Below are 12,050 nucleotides of genomic sequence, written 5' to 3' on the forward strand. Positions count from 1 at the left end.
GAGAGAGAGAGAGAGAGAGAGAGAGAGAGAGAGAGAGAGAGAGAGAGAGAGAAAGAGCCGACGCGGCGCGGCGTTCCGACAGCAGTGCCGCTAACAGATCTCTCCATCAAAATTGCGTGCGCGAAAACTCCCACGATTTTCGGCTACGTAATTATTACCTGTTGTAACTCCGACGCTGGGGCGCGCTAGAGATTGCCAAGAGAGACGGCCGTGAAGAATGTTGTCGATTCGGCGATCCGTACCCACGGTAGCGCGAGATCCCCCGGGAGCTTACGTAAGGAGAAAGCGCGGATCGACGCACGTCGGACGCGAGCTCGCCGGCACTGCATCAAACACCACGCGAAGAAAAACGGGAAAAAAGTACACTCGCTGGCGGAACGGAGTGTTCGCAATGATGAGTGCGCGAAAGGAGGAATCTCCTTTCCCCGATACTTTCGGAACGCAGGTGTGTTAACCCGCACTGAATAGGGTCATCTGTGACCCTTTAAAAATTAGCCCCCTAATTCTGATCAAGTTAGTCTAAATCATTTATTGGATTTTTGTAAGGTGATGTTATTCAACCCTGGTAAGTCACGTAACATAACATGGCAATCAGATCCTTATTAATAATAAAGATTATTAATAATTAGTATTCGATAACGCATCGGTTTACATAAAGTAGATTACACGCAACGAAATGACTCACAAATAAACCTACCCAAAAGTTACACTCCGATTTCTTTTTAATTTGGCACAAATGTAGAAGTACAAAAAATACTTAGGTCATATTTTTTCATTTTGGCCCACACTTTGAGTTTCACGGGCAGTTTATAGCTTTTTAATATTCTCACTATCATCAATAAATGCAACAAAAATGCATGAGAAATAAAATTGAATGCAAGATATAGATGTTTTTGGTTTACTGATTGTGAATATGAAGTCAAATGTGTAAAATTATTTGTATAAATAATAAAATGTTTAAATAAAACATGTAAAAAGTTGAAAAAAATTATTTATACAAATAATTTCTTGGTTTGGCCGAGATTCGAACCATTTTTGATTAATTTAGCACATATTTAAAATATTTCGATTGTAATCTCGGCTAAAGAAATTTAGAATGGTTTCGTGTCTTAGCTATGCCGACTTTATTAAAATTTTAATTGAAATTGCCAGATTTTTCTTGGTTTGGCCGAGATTCGAATCATTTTAGACTAATTTAGCACAGATTTGAAATATTTCGGTTGGAATTTTGGCTAAAGAAATTTAGAATGGTTCATGTTTTAGCTATGCCGATTTTGTTAAAATTTTAATTAAAATTGCCGGATTTCTCTCTCTCTCTCTCTCTCTCTCTCTCGGTTTGGCCAAGATTCGAACCATTTTTGACTAATTTAGCACAGATTTGAAATATTTCGATTAAAATCTCGGCTAAAGAAATTTAGAATGATTCGTGTCTCAGCTATGCCGATTTTGTTAAAATTATTTATTAACTATATCTTGTTATTAAATTTTATATATTATATATTCAATTTTATTTCTTATACATTTTTGTTGCTCGTGTGATCGCGTCTGCTGTGTTTTAATCGATCACAACACTCGACTCTGTCAAGTAAGAAATAAAAGAAAAGCATAGACGCTTACATAAACATGCGCCAAGATGATCACATTTTATTTTACGGCGTCACGTCGACTTATTCATGACTCAGAGTTGTAAAAATATCAATTAAATCCGCCTCAATTTAATAATTGATTTAAGTAAATAATTTCTAACTTAATTAATTGACGATTAATATAAGCCTGTTTAATTAAAAATATTTTAATTAACCACTGACTTCAAGATTAAAAATCATTCAATTAACGATTGATTTAAAAGAATTTAATTAAAAACTATTGAATTAACGATTAAAACAAGCGAAAGTAATTGAAGATTATTCGATTAACGATTGAACATAGTCAATGTAATTAAGGGTTATTTAATTGATAATTAATATAAGCAATATATATGTATATAAGCATATATTTAGCTTGGTTTGTTACCATGAGCAATATAAATAATTACGGTTAATTTTGACTGATATCGATTGGTCAATCGTCTTACTGTGCTTTCCGATTAAATTTACTTGTATCAATTGTCAATTAAATAACCCTTAATTACATTGACTATGTTCAATCGTTAATCGAGTAATTTTTAATTACTTTCGCTCGTTTTAATCGTTAATTTAACAGTTTTTAATTGAACTCCTCTATTCAGTTAATTAAATAATTTTTAATTAAATTTCTTGAAGTCAGTGCTTAATTAAAATATTTTTAATTAAATAGGCTTATATTAATCATCAATTAAATTCGATAATTAATTGAAAATATAATTAATTACTCACAATTCTGTTCGTGGTTTATAACTGTTTAAAACTGTGATATCGGGCTCGGGCTCGAAATTCACGTCGGTGCTCTTTGTAGTTTGCTACTTCAAAGTAAGGTGAACGACCGCGCGGCTGTAGCAAGCAAGGGGGGGGGGAGCAGCGGCTTGCTTATCTGGGCCGCGGAGGGGGGGAGGGGGGAGCGCAAGCCCGGCCGCGGCCTACTTTCACTTAGTACGCAAGGTGACTCGCGCATGTAATTATCGCATTCCTCAGTCCGCGTCGTGTATCGCGCTCGCTGTAGCGATTACGTCGCGTGATCTAAAACACGGATCGATATAATCGTCAATAACTCCACTTGTAAACGTCGTAACGACTTGAAACATGGACCACTGCAAAGAGAAAATTACCGCGTTCTCGACGAACGTGAAATCGTCTTCGTACGGCATAAGGATCAAATAGCGTAATTGTGTAAGTACATCAGCTTTTACGCTCGCGTTTTAATATTCTCGATGATATTATATTAAAAGTCGAAATAAATTGTTTATACACCAGAACATATATGATGCGTGGCTACTCTCGCACTAACATTCTCGCAAATATAATGATTAGATCGGAAAAACGTTTATTAATTAACACGATGTCAACGACAGCCGGATTAAATGTTTCGAGACCCGGCGAGATATTTTAATTAATCTATGGGAAAAAGAGGTCGTGTGTGATACTCGGGAATGTACGCGACGCACGAAGGTAAATATGACTGCCTTGAAGGTTCCGATTTTTTGGAAGTGTTGATTATGGTTAATTTTTAACAATCGTTCAGTGGCAGATCACGACAGTTGGCGATCGTGGAATGATGTAATACTTTCTGCTCATTGTCTTGATATTCTTTCGCTATTGAGTCATTACGTTTTGAGCCGCTATTTTCATTTTCGTTGATTTTCATAACATTTAATCGGCCTCTCTCCTCTCTCATCAGCACATCGCGTATATTAACATGTGCTTCTCCGATCGAGTCGTCGTACACGGAAAAAAAAGTTAGCAATATGGCAGCAAAAAGTATGTAATAGCAAATTTTTGCTAAACATACACTGAGAAACAATATTTGAAAATTTATTTGTGAGATATGAAATTTACTTCTGTGAAATACACTTTCAAATATTTTTTTCTACCGACGTTTATTTGTGAGATATATATATATATATATATATATATATATATATATATATATATATATATAGAAAGTTTATTTCTGTGAAATATACTTTATATCTCACAAATGAATTTTCAAATATTTTCTCTCAATATATGAATACATAAAAATATACAATAAAAAAAAATACTTGAAAATGTATTTGTAAATGAACTTTATATCCCACAAAAAAAATTTTCGGTATTTCTTCTCTGTGTAGCTACCTGTAGGCATATATTTAAGCTATGAAATTGATATGATAGATTGACAAATATGTTTTCAGCAAACCATGATCGGCTGCGGCAGTGAAATCTTTTTTCTCATCTAAGTCAGTGCCAGTGTTAGTGACACGACGGAGCAGCTGGGAGTCAGGATGCTGAATCGCGAAGTCAGGACGCGACGCGTCGTGCATATCTAGGTGAGTCGAATCATTTTTATCATGCAGGAAATTTCAAATCAATCTGTTAATAGTATAATCACGCATTCAATCACGTCGCAATGATGATCGAGCCGTTATTTCATAAATGAAAGAACGTTAGGATCGCTCGCGATATCCCGTGTGCGCTCGTCGGCAGCGACGCGCGTACGTAGGGGAGCAATTAAGCTTTCGGCGAATCAATAGCGCGCGGCCAATGGTTTTGGGCGCGGGAGCGAGCGCGACTCGAATTTGACGCCTCGCGGACTCCCGATTTATTTACGAAGAGAAGGAAAATGTAAAATCAGGGATTCCGACAGATGGCTCGAATCTCAGACCCCGGGCCGTGAATACGTGGGCGGCGCGGGGAGGGTGAGCGCTTCCGACCTCACGATTTTACGCCCCCGGGGCGTACCGCCGATGGAAAAGTTGCGCTCCGAGTACTCCACTTTGTTTTTTTGGCCCGAGAATCGTAGCAGCTCGAAATTTCCGAAACACCCCGGCGGCCCGCCGCCGTCCGTCGTAACATGCTTCTCGCGTTTGCCGTGCAACCTACACGAGCGTCACTTATCTGTTTATTAACCGTTTCGCACTCGGCGCGCTTGCGTTACGTTTCACCATCGCACCTCGCAAGAATCGCTCAAACCTTTAACCGTTAATATAATATGTGTGTGTGTGTATGTATATATATATATATATATATATATATATATATATATATATATACACATCATACACACACACATATAAATTAAATGCGAGCAGAGCGAGAGCGGATTTTTCTTACCATGTGCATGACGCGCGAGATAAGATAAAATTGTGAAAAAATTGACGGACAACTTTGCACCGCTCACTGCGCGCAGATTATAGTTTTTACCCGCGACATTTGAGCCGCGAGAGGCAAATAATGATAGAGATCATGAGTAATAAAATTAATAATGTGACGAAAGAGTAAAGTAATAATGATATCATCGAAGTTAAGCGCTCGAGAGATCCTCGTCTCGAGAACTGACGTGTATTAATATCGTCTAAGCATACACGAGAGAACGAGAGAGAGAGAGAGAGAGAGAGAGAGAGAGAGAGAGAGAGAGAGAGAGAGAGAGAGAGAAAAAGAGAGAATACAATCGGCCAGGAGTGACGTAAGTTTCGAGCATTAAATTGACGGTGGAATCGCTGTGAATGCGAAACAGGACTTTCCAACGGCCGCGTGCCGCGCTCGCGGAATCTTTCTTCATTTAACGCACAGAAAGGTACTCAATTACCAGCAAAGTTTTACAAATCCACTCGACCGAAGACAAAGGACGGCACTCTCCGCCGCTCTTGCCAACGTATTTATCCGGAATTAAAAGGAAAGCGTTTTTCTTACGCTCCCGCAGTTTAAAACTTTTTCCTTTAAAGCCGCGCTCGCGCTTCACCTCGCCTCGCCTCGTTTCCAGCCCCTCGCCTAGTTTCGTCTCGTCTCGCCGAGAAATAAACGTCCGCGAGTCGTCGGGGGAAAAATACCGGTTATCCGAGCTTTGAGAAAGTTCGCTATGAGTACGATGAAAAGCGTTGTTTTGTGCGTTCTAATGGTTGGGATTAAATCGTGTAACTTGCTGAGCGGGACGTATAAGCCGACCGCGGCGCGAAAGTCGCCCGGACACAGTCATGGGCGTGAGAGAGCACGGATCTTTTGCGGAATTCGATAAACGAAATTAGCGAGCGATCTCTCGCGCGCACAGCCGGGACTTTATATCATTACATTACGCCGCGCACTCACCATGTTTATCGAATGCTCTTGCCCATTATCGCGATGTCGTGACACGTAATAATTTCAGTGTTTAGGATAGCCGTTGTGGATATTAATAAAATGGTAATACACAGTTCCGCGGGACTGGTTTGGCGGACTTAACGATAAATCGAAAGAGGCCGGCACTTATTTGGGATTAGCGCTGCCCCGATCTCGGATACGAGATACCCACATTGAATACTAGTTACCGGGTATTAAGCGCAAATAAAATGCGAACGAGCGAGCGGGCGAGCGAGCGCTTGCAGATGCTAGTCTGCGAAATTATAATTGAAACGGAGTCGCGCTCTTATGCCAATACGATCGAGCTATCATTACGTAATTCGCATGCGCGTAATAGCTTCTATGGGCAGAGACTGTCAATCATAAGCGGCTATTTTAATGAGATATCTCTTTCATAGTGAATGACGTCCACGAGAGAAAGCGAACGGCCCCGGCGGGACTTTTCAGATTCGTGAGTGATTTTTGCGCGATCGCGCAAATGTGTGCTCCCTCCTCCGATGCCGATTCGAATTTCTTTCGTTGTGACGGACATATAACATAGTATTACCGTGGTCGAGGCGTGTTTAACGGGTGTCGAATAATCGATCGGCACGCGATACAGACCGGGGAGAGGGGCGGAGGGGCGGAGGGGAGGCGCAGTGCAGATTTCGATTTATGACGAAAATTGGCAGCGCCGTCAACCACGATCCAGACCAACCGGCGATCCGGTCGAACCGTCAATTTCAATCACGACAAATCTAATTGTGAGATCGTGAGCGGAGTTTCGATTGTAACGCCTTAGGCCATACTTGATCCCTTTTTTTTTATAAAGCATAATGAAACGGTATCTACGTGTAAAGTAACACCGCGGAGATTGTAATTATGGGATTTCTTGAAATTCCACTCGAAAAGCAGAGTGACAGTCGAGTCGTTTGAATTCGAGTGATTTTCCACTCATATTGAACGAATTAAAAGAATCTATTTTACTTTTTAAGGCTTTCTTATTAATAATTATTACTTTGTCTTAAGTGAGATGCTCAGATTTAAGTTTAGAGTTGAGTAAGAATTTCTCAATTAAATCGCTTATAAATGTCATATATATCATAATTTACCTGAGAGACTTGAGTCTGACTTTGAATACAGAGGTAATCACATCTCACATGAGGCAAGTTTCAAGTGACAACTATTAATGCGGGCCCAAAAATCTTTCACCCAAAATGCATTTCACTCAAAATGTGTGAAGTTCGAAGCGATAGCGAAAATACTGCTACTCGATATAGCAAGGGTGAATACTCGAGTTTAGAATTAATTCTGATTTCTGACACGAGCCAATGTTTCAATCGATTAAATATGTTTCTTGTATGATTGGTGAAATGTAGCGGATTTTCTCCTCAATTTCTACTGCAAATATTTACTTGACGATTCAGAGTGAAGAATTCATTACATACAAATATAAAGCTACTCGAGTTCGAGTGACTCGCTCTGCTTCCCGAGTGAAATTTCACTTAGAGAGCAAATTTCAATGAAACATGCACTCTTGTGATTCTAAGCAGCAGTTTTAATTACCTCTTTGAGTGGATTTTCATTCGTTTTGAGTGAGATTTCACTTCAAGAAATCTAGAAAGTATCTAACTTTCCAACCCTCTTCAACTTGCCATCTCTCGTGCTTGTCTATAGTAAGAAAAAAGAGAACTGTAAGCGTAAAGGCTCGTCTACAATACGTGCAGTAAGCTTGGCGTGAGTTGGAGTAAACCCGAGGCGAAATTTTGGCTTTATGTTAAACCTTGAATTCAGTCCCTGCAGTAAGAGCTAAGTTAGCAAAGCAGGTTTAATTCTAATACAACACAATTTACTCCTACTTTGACTCTGATGATGTCCGAAATTTTCCTTTTTATTTTCTTCAGCGTCAAAATAGAGATTGAATGAAATAGTGAGACTGAAAGTAGGATCAAAATTTTGACTCGAGAAGAAATAAAAATAATTTATTTCTTTTATGTTTCCTTCTCTCATAATTTAGTTCCCTTACATCGCAAATATTCGTCTTAAACCTCTAGAACCTTAAAATAAAAGATAAAATTTATTCGGACCAACCTTCTAATGGTTCTAAAAAATATATGTTTTGTTTGTTCATTATTACTTTTCTCAATTTCATTAAATCGCAAAAATATTAATAAATTCATATTCCTCAATGTTTTCTGTATAAAAAAAAAACATTAAATTTTGATCATTCTTACGAAAGAGCAAATGAAAATATGTTGGATAAAACTTAGCATTTATGTAAATTTTGATGTTTAGGGTTAAGTAAATACTTGCAGTGTGAAGAAACTAGAGTATGGGCGTAAGAGTGAAATAAATAATTTTCATTTCTTACGCCAAGCTCACTGCACGTATTGTAGACGAGTCTTAACGAAGCTCCCATGAAGTGGCAAATGGAGTAACGGCGGTTCGTGCTTCCCTCAATCGTCGAACCGCGTCGGGAACGCTCGTGCTTCCTTAACTAACGTATCGCGCGGGTGCGGCTGGTGGTAAACTCTCTACGACGCGCACGTAGAACACGCGGGCGGGCGGGGGCGGGTATAAACAATGCAAGTATCTAGCGACGAACGCGCGCGCGGGGATAGGCGAGGGTGGGTTCGAGCACTTGGCACGTAGGGCTCCCCGCGAGCCGACGTCCAATTACCAGTTGGGCGCGTATCTTCATGGGGGGTCTCATACGCAATTGTTGTATTTCGCTATTGTTCCGCGGCGTGATTGGTGCCATTGTTTTTAGTCCTTGTAATTATTAGCGAGAGAGGAAGAGAGAAAGAGAGAGCAGCCGGGAAGGCACGCATCCAATTGCGGCAGATCTGCCAGGCTCCCCGCGCGATCGTGGTCCGCTCATCGACGTTATTATTGTTTGACGAGTGGCGGTGTGAAAATCGCGGGCAGGATCGCGGAGGACTGTTTGATATCGTGCGAGATGGAAAAAATCGTCGATTCAGTGTCAGGTTTGCGAAACACCGGACGTCTGAGTCGAAAATGAGTAATCGACATTTATGAAAAGCGAGCCACGGAGTAAATGAAATCCTGTATTGACCAAATGTGTTATTGCTTTCGATCCTTTGAAATCTAGAAAGATACATTGACCGTGAGGCGTGTATATACATTTGCCGCGCATTACTTGATTCGACTCGTCAACGATTCGACCGCCGACGCGCTTTGTGTCGCGAGAGTGTGTCTTTTGTATTTTCTTGAAGTAGGAAAACGCACGAGGAAATATATTTAGCGCGAACTTTCCAGCAGCCATAATCCTTCCTTGCTCTTTTCTCTTCTGGATCGACGTCCCTCATTCCCGTTTTATTCAGCAAATAAAGTGAAGACGTTCTGGCGACTTGTTCACGATGCAATCGTACGTAACCGAAATTCTGCGGCGCGACACTCACTCCGTATCACATTTCCTTCTCGCCCGAGGCGCTATAGTGTATTATACGTCCACGTAGAATAAAGATCCTTTGACAAAATTCTCCCGAGGGACCCTCTTTAGGGACGGCTATACGGCCACCAGGAAATGACTGAACCGCGTTAGGATATTAAGTTATGTTAAAGGCGTCCTCCCTCTGAGAAAAATGTGTGTAGGTCCTCGTGGACCTACGATCGAGGGAATCCTGCTGGCTCAGGGCGATTGCAACTGGATCTCTGTGCCGTCTCGATATTACACCGAATTTCACTTCTCCTTCCGCCGCCTCTATCTCGCGTCGTAGTAAAGAAAGTGTCCGAGAAGTATGGAATAAGATCGCAGAACGCGGTTATATTTCCCTCATCTATCCTACGTCTCTAACCAGCGCAACTGAATATAATTATATCCGAGTGTCCGAGGCGTCGCTAGGTCGGCCGTCAGGCTTATATTTCACTGGTATGGCCGGGTAATCGACGGGAGTGGTGTGCAAAAAGGCGAGAAACATCAATGATAAAGATACGAGAGAGTTAACCGTAACCGTCGATTCCTCGGGGACCGGTCGTTGGCTCTAACCAATGAAGACATAAACCCATGTCCACGCGTAATTTAAAGTTCTTAAGTCCCAGTAGGTGGTTGGCCACCACCTGGGGCTCGAGACACCTTATCGCGCCCACGGCTATACTACACCCCTCTCCTCTCTTCCGCTCTTCTCTCTTACTGCGGCCAGTCGAAATCTCAGCGGTGGTGCACGTACATACGACCAACGCGCTACCTCGATATTCGCTTAATATCGCGCGTACCGTTCAATTGCTATTCCGCGATATCGTCGCTCGACACGGTACTTGTACTCGCCGCTGAAGGCACCCTGAGACGCTCCGCGTGTGCTGCTGGCTGCTTCTGACTCGCCGGGACTTACTCGGCATCCTCGACTCATTAACATTCGAGATCGTCCAGTTCTGTTTTGCGAGACTAGAACATTGTACGCGCGCGGTGTTCTCTTGTTTTGCTTGTGCTTTTATACCTCCGGCCAGGTTCCTGCATTCATTTCACGCACGCTCACGGAACGACGTTCCTTCCTCGCGAGCTGCCGTGCTCCGGGATCGTACCGCGTGCATTAGCCAACACGCGCGGACATCGTCCAAAGGAGGGAAAGAAGCTCCTCTCGAGGCGGCTTTCGTGATAGGACAACGTTTGCGCCGCAGGCTCAGGCATGGCCCGATGCGAGAGCGGTCAACCGGGGCCCGATGCCGCGCTCGGCCGACATCCGACCTGACGCCGGTGTATACGTCGCGGCCATTACTTTCAATTTATGTTCCTTGCGATCCTTAAATCGGCAAACTTTCGGGGACCGCCTGCGGAGCTCTCCGAAGCGCCGCTAAGATATACTGGGTGTCTCGGGTATTCGCGGTGCAGTCTCTTCCATTTAAGAAATTTTTCAACAATTTGATATCTCAGGAAGTAGAGGAAGTTTCTCCGGCACACGTAATAGCACGCGTAATAGTCTCATCATTTTCTCTTTCGTATTTTTGCGAGTCAAGCGCGCGGGGACGTCACGTCGAAGCAGAGTAAGCTTTCCTTCTGATTCGCGACTAACGACGATACGACTGTAATACTCTCGGTACTCTTCAGCAGGGTGAACCCCTGTTCGAAAAGTTGAGGCGACTCCGAGAGATAGAGTCGCTTCAACCAGTTGGCAGCGGCCGCCGATAGAGACCCGGCCAGAATAAGAGAGTTGTCTCTCACAATGCGGTCCCTTTCCAACCTGATGGATCGAAGTGAATTTTGAAAATGTATGCGCACACGGCCAGATTCACAAGGAGGGCTGTAAACCCCGCCTTAGGCCAAGCTCTCGGGTGGGTCCCTTACATTCAACGCTGAATTTCACCCTATACACCCCGCAGACGTAGAGAGGGGGACAGAGAGAGAGAGAGAGAGAGAGAGAGAGAGAGAGAGAGAGAGAGAAAGAGAGAGAGAGAGAGAGAGAGAGCACCCTTCCGTACACCTCGCTTCGCCGTTTTCCTCCCTTGTTACCTCCCTCCCTCCCTCCTTCCATCCTGTCTATGCTGCTACCCTGCTGTTCCTGCGATCGCCGTGTGTGCACGTACGAGTTTCATGCCAAGGCAGTGACCCACGAAGCAACATATTGGCGTTGTTTGAAGAACGCGAATTGCTAGGCGCGCCGCTAGGGTTGTTCCCGTGACACACGAACGTCAGTCGATCGATTTTGCGGCCGCGCGATCTGCCGCAAACGGCCGTAAATAATAGCCCGCACGACTCTCCTTCGCGTATGCGAAGGAAACGTCGCGTATGCGTAACAGCAATCACGGCTGGCGTTGTTCGCGCTCTATCTCCAGGTTGAGGAACGCGTCGAAGAGGGAGAGACTCTCCGAAAGATGTTCCATTTAATCATACGCAGTGATCTCTCTCGGTTGCGGCCATTAGGAAGCAGAAAGAGGCCCCTCTCAGTTTACGATTATTCAAATCGTCTCGCATTCTGCCGCTGCGAGGTAGTGCTCGGCACCGCGGCCGGGCACATCGACGGCTGCTTCTCTCTCTCTCTCTCTCTCTCTCTCTTTCTCTCTCGCTCCTTGCCGGCGCGCGATCGCGAAGCCTCGAATTTATCCGCCCCCGCCGGTGGTATTCGCCGTCCCGCCCGCCTCCGCGGAATTCTTTGATAATTGAGGTCTAGCCGGCGCATAAGGAGGGATATTTGTTCTCTCCACTTAAAATCGAACCGCCTTACATTCCCATATTACGCGGTTTCGTGCCGCTTTTCGCGTCCCGCATGCCCCGCTTCGGAATGCCGTAGCGTGTGCGCGCCGCCCACGCTGCATCGCGCGCACGCACATGTACACGCTCCCGCACGCCAAAGCGGCACACACGCGCGAGGATATGACGATAGAGAG

At 43.5% G+C, this 12,050-nt stretch overlaps 1 long non-coding RNA gene across 1 annotated transcript in view; it reads right to left on the reverse strand.

Annotated features, from left to right (window-relative positions):
* LOC116845360 overlaps positions 1–7,353 on the reverse strand; it is a 24,283-nt gene extending 16,930 nt beyond the window's left edge. Inside the window, exon 1 of the long non-coding RNA XR_004378234.1 lies at positions 7,275–7,353. This is a non-coding gene — a long non-coding RNA (uncharacterized LOC116845360). The remainder of the gene's footprint in view (positions 1–7,274) is intronic.
* Between the last annotated feature and the right edge of the window lie 4,697 nt (positions 7,354–12,050).

This window comes from Odontomachus brunneus, unplaced genomic scaffold (assembly GCF_010583005.1).
Source record: "Odontomachus brunneus isolate Ranch 3 - 2012 unplaced genomic scaffold, Obru_v1 Obru_scaffold_004, whole genome shotgun sequence".
In the NCBI taxonomy this organism is placed as follows: domain Eukaryota; kingdom Metazoa; phylum Arthropoda; class Insecta; order Hymenoptera; family Formicidae; genus Odontomachus; species Odontomachus brunneus.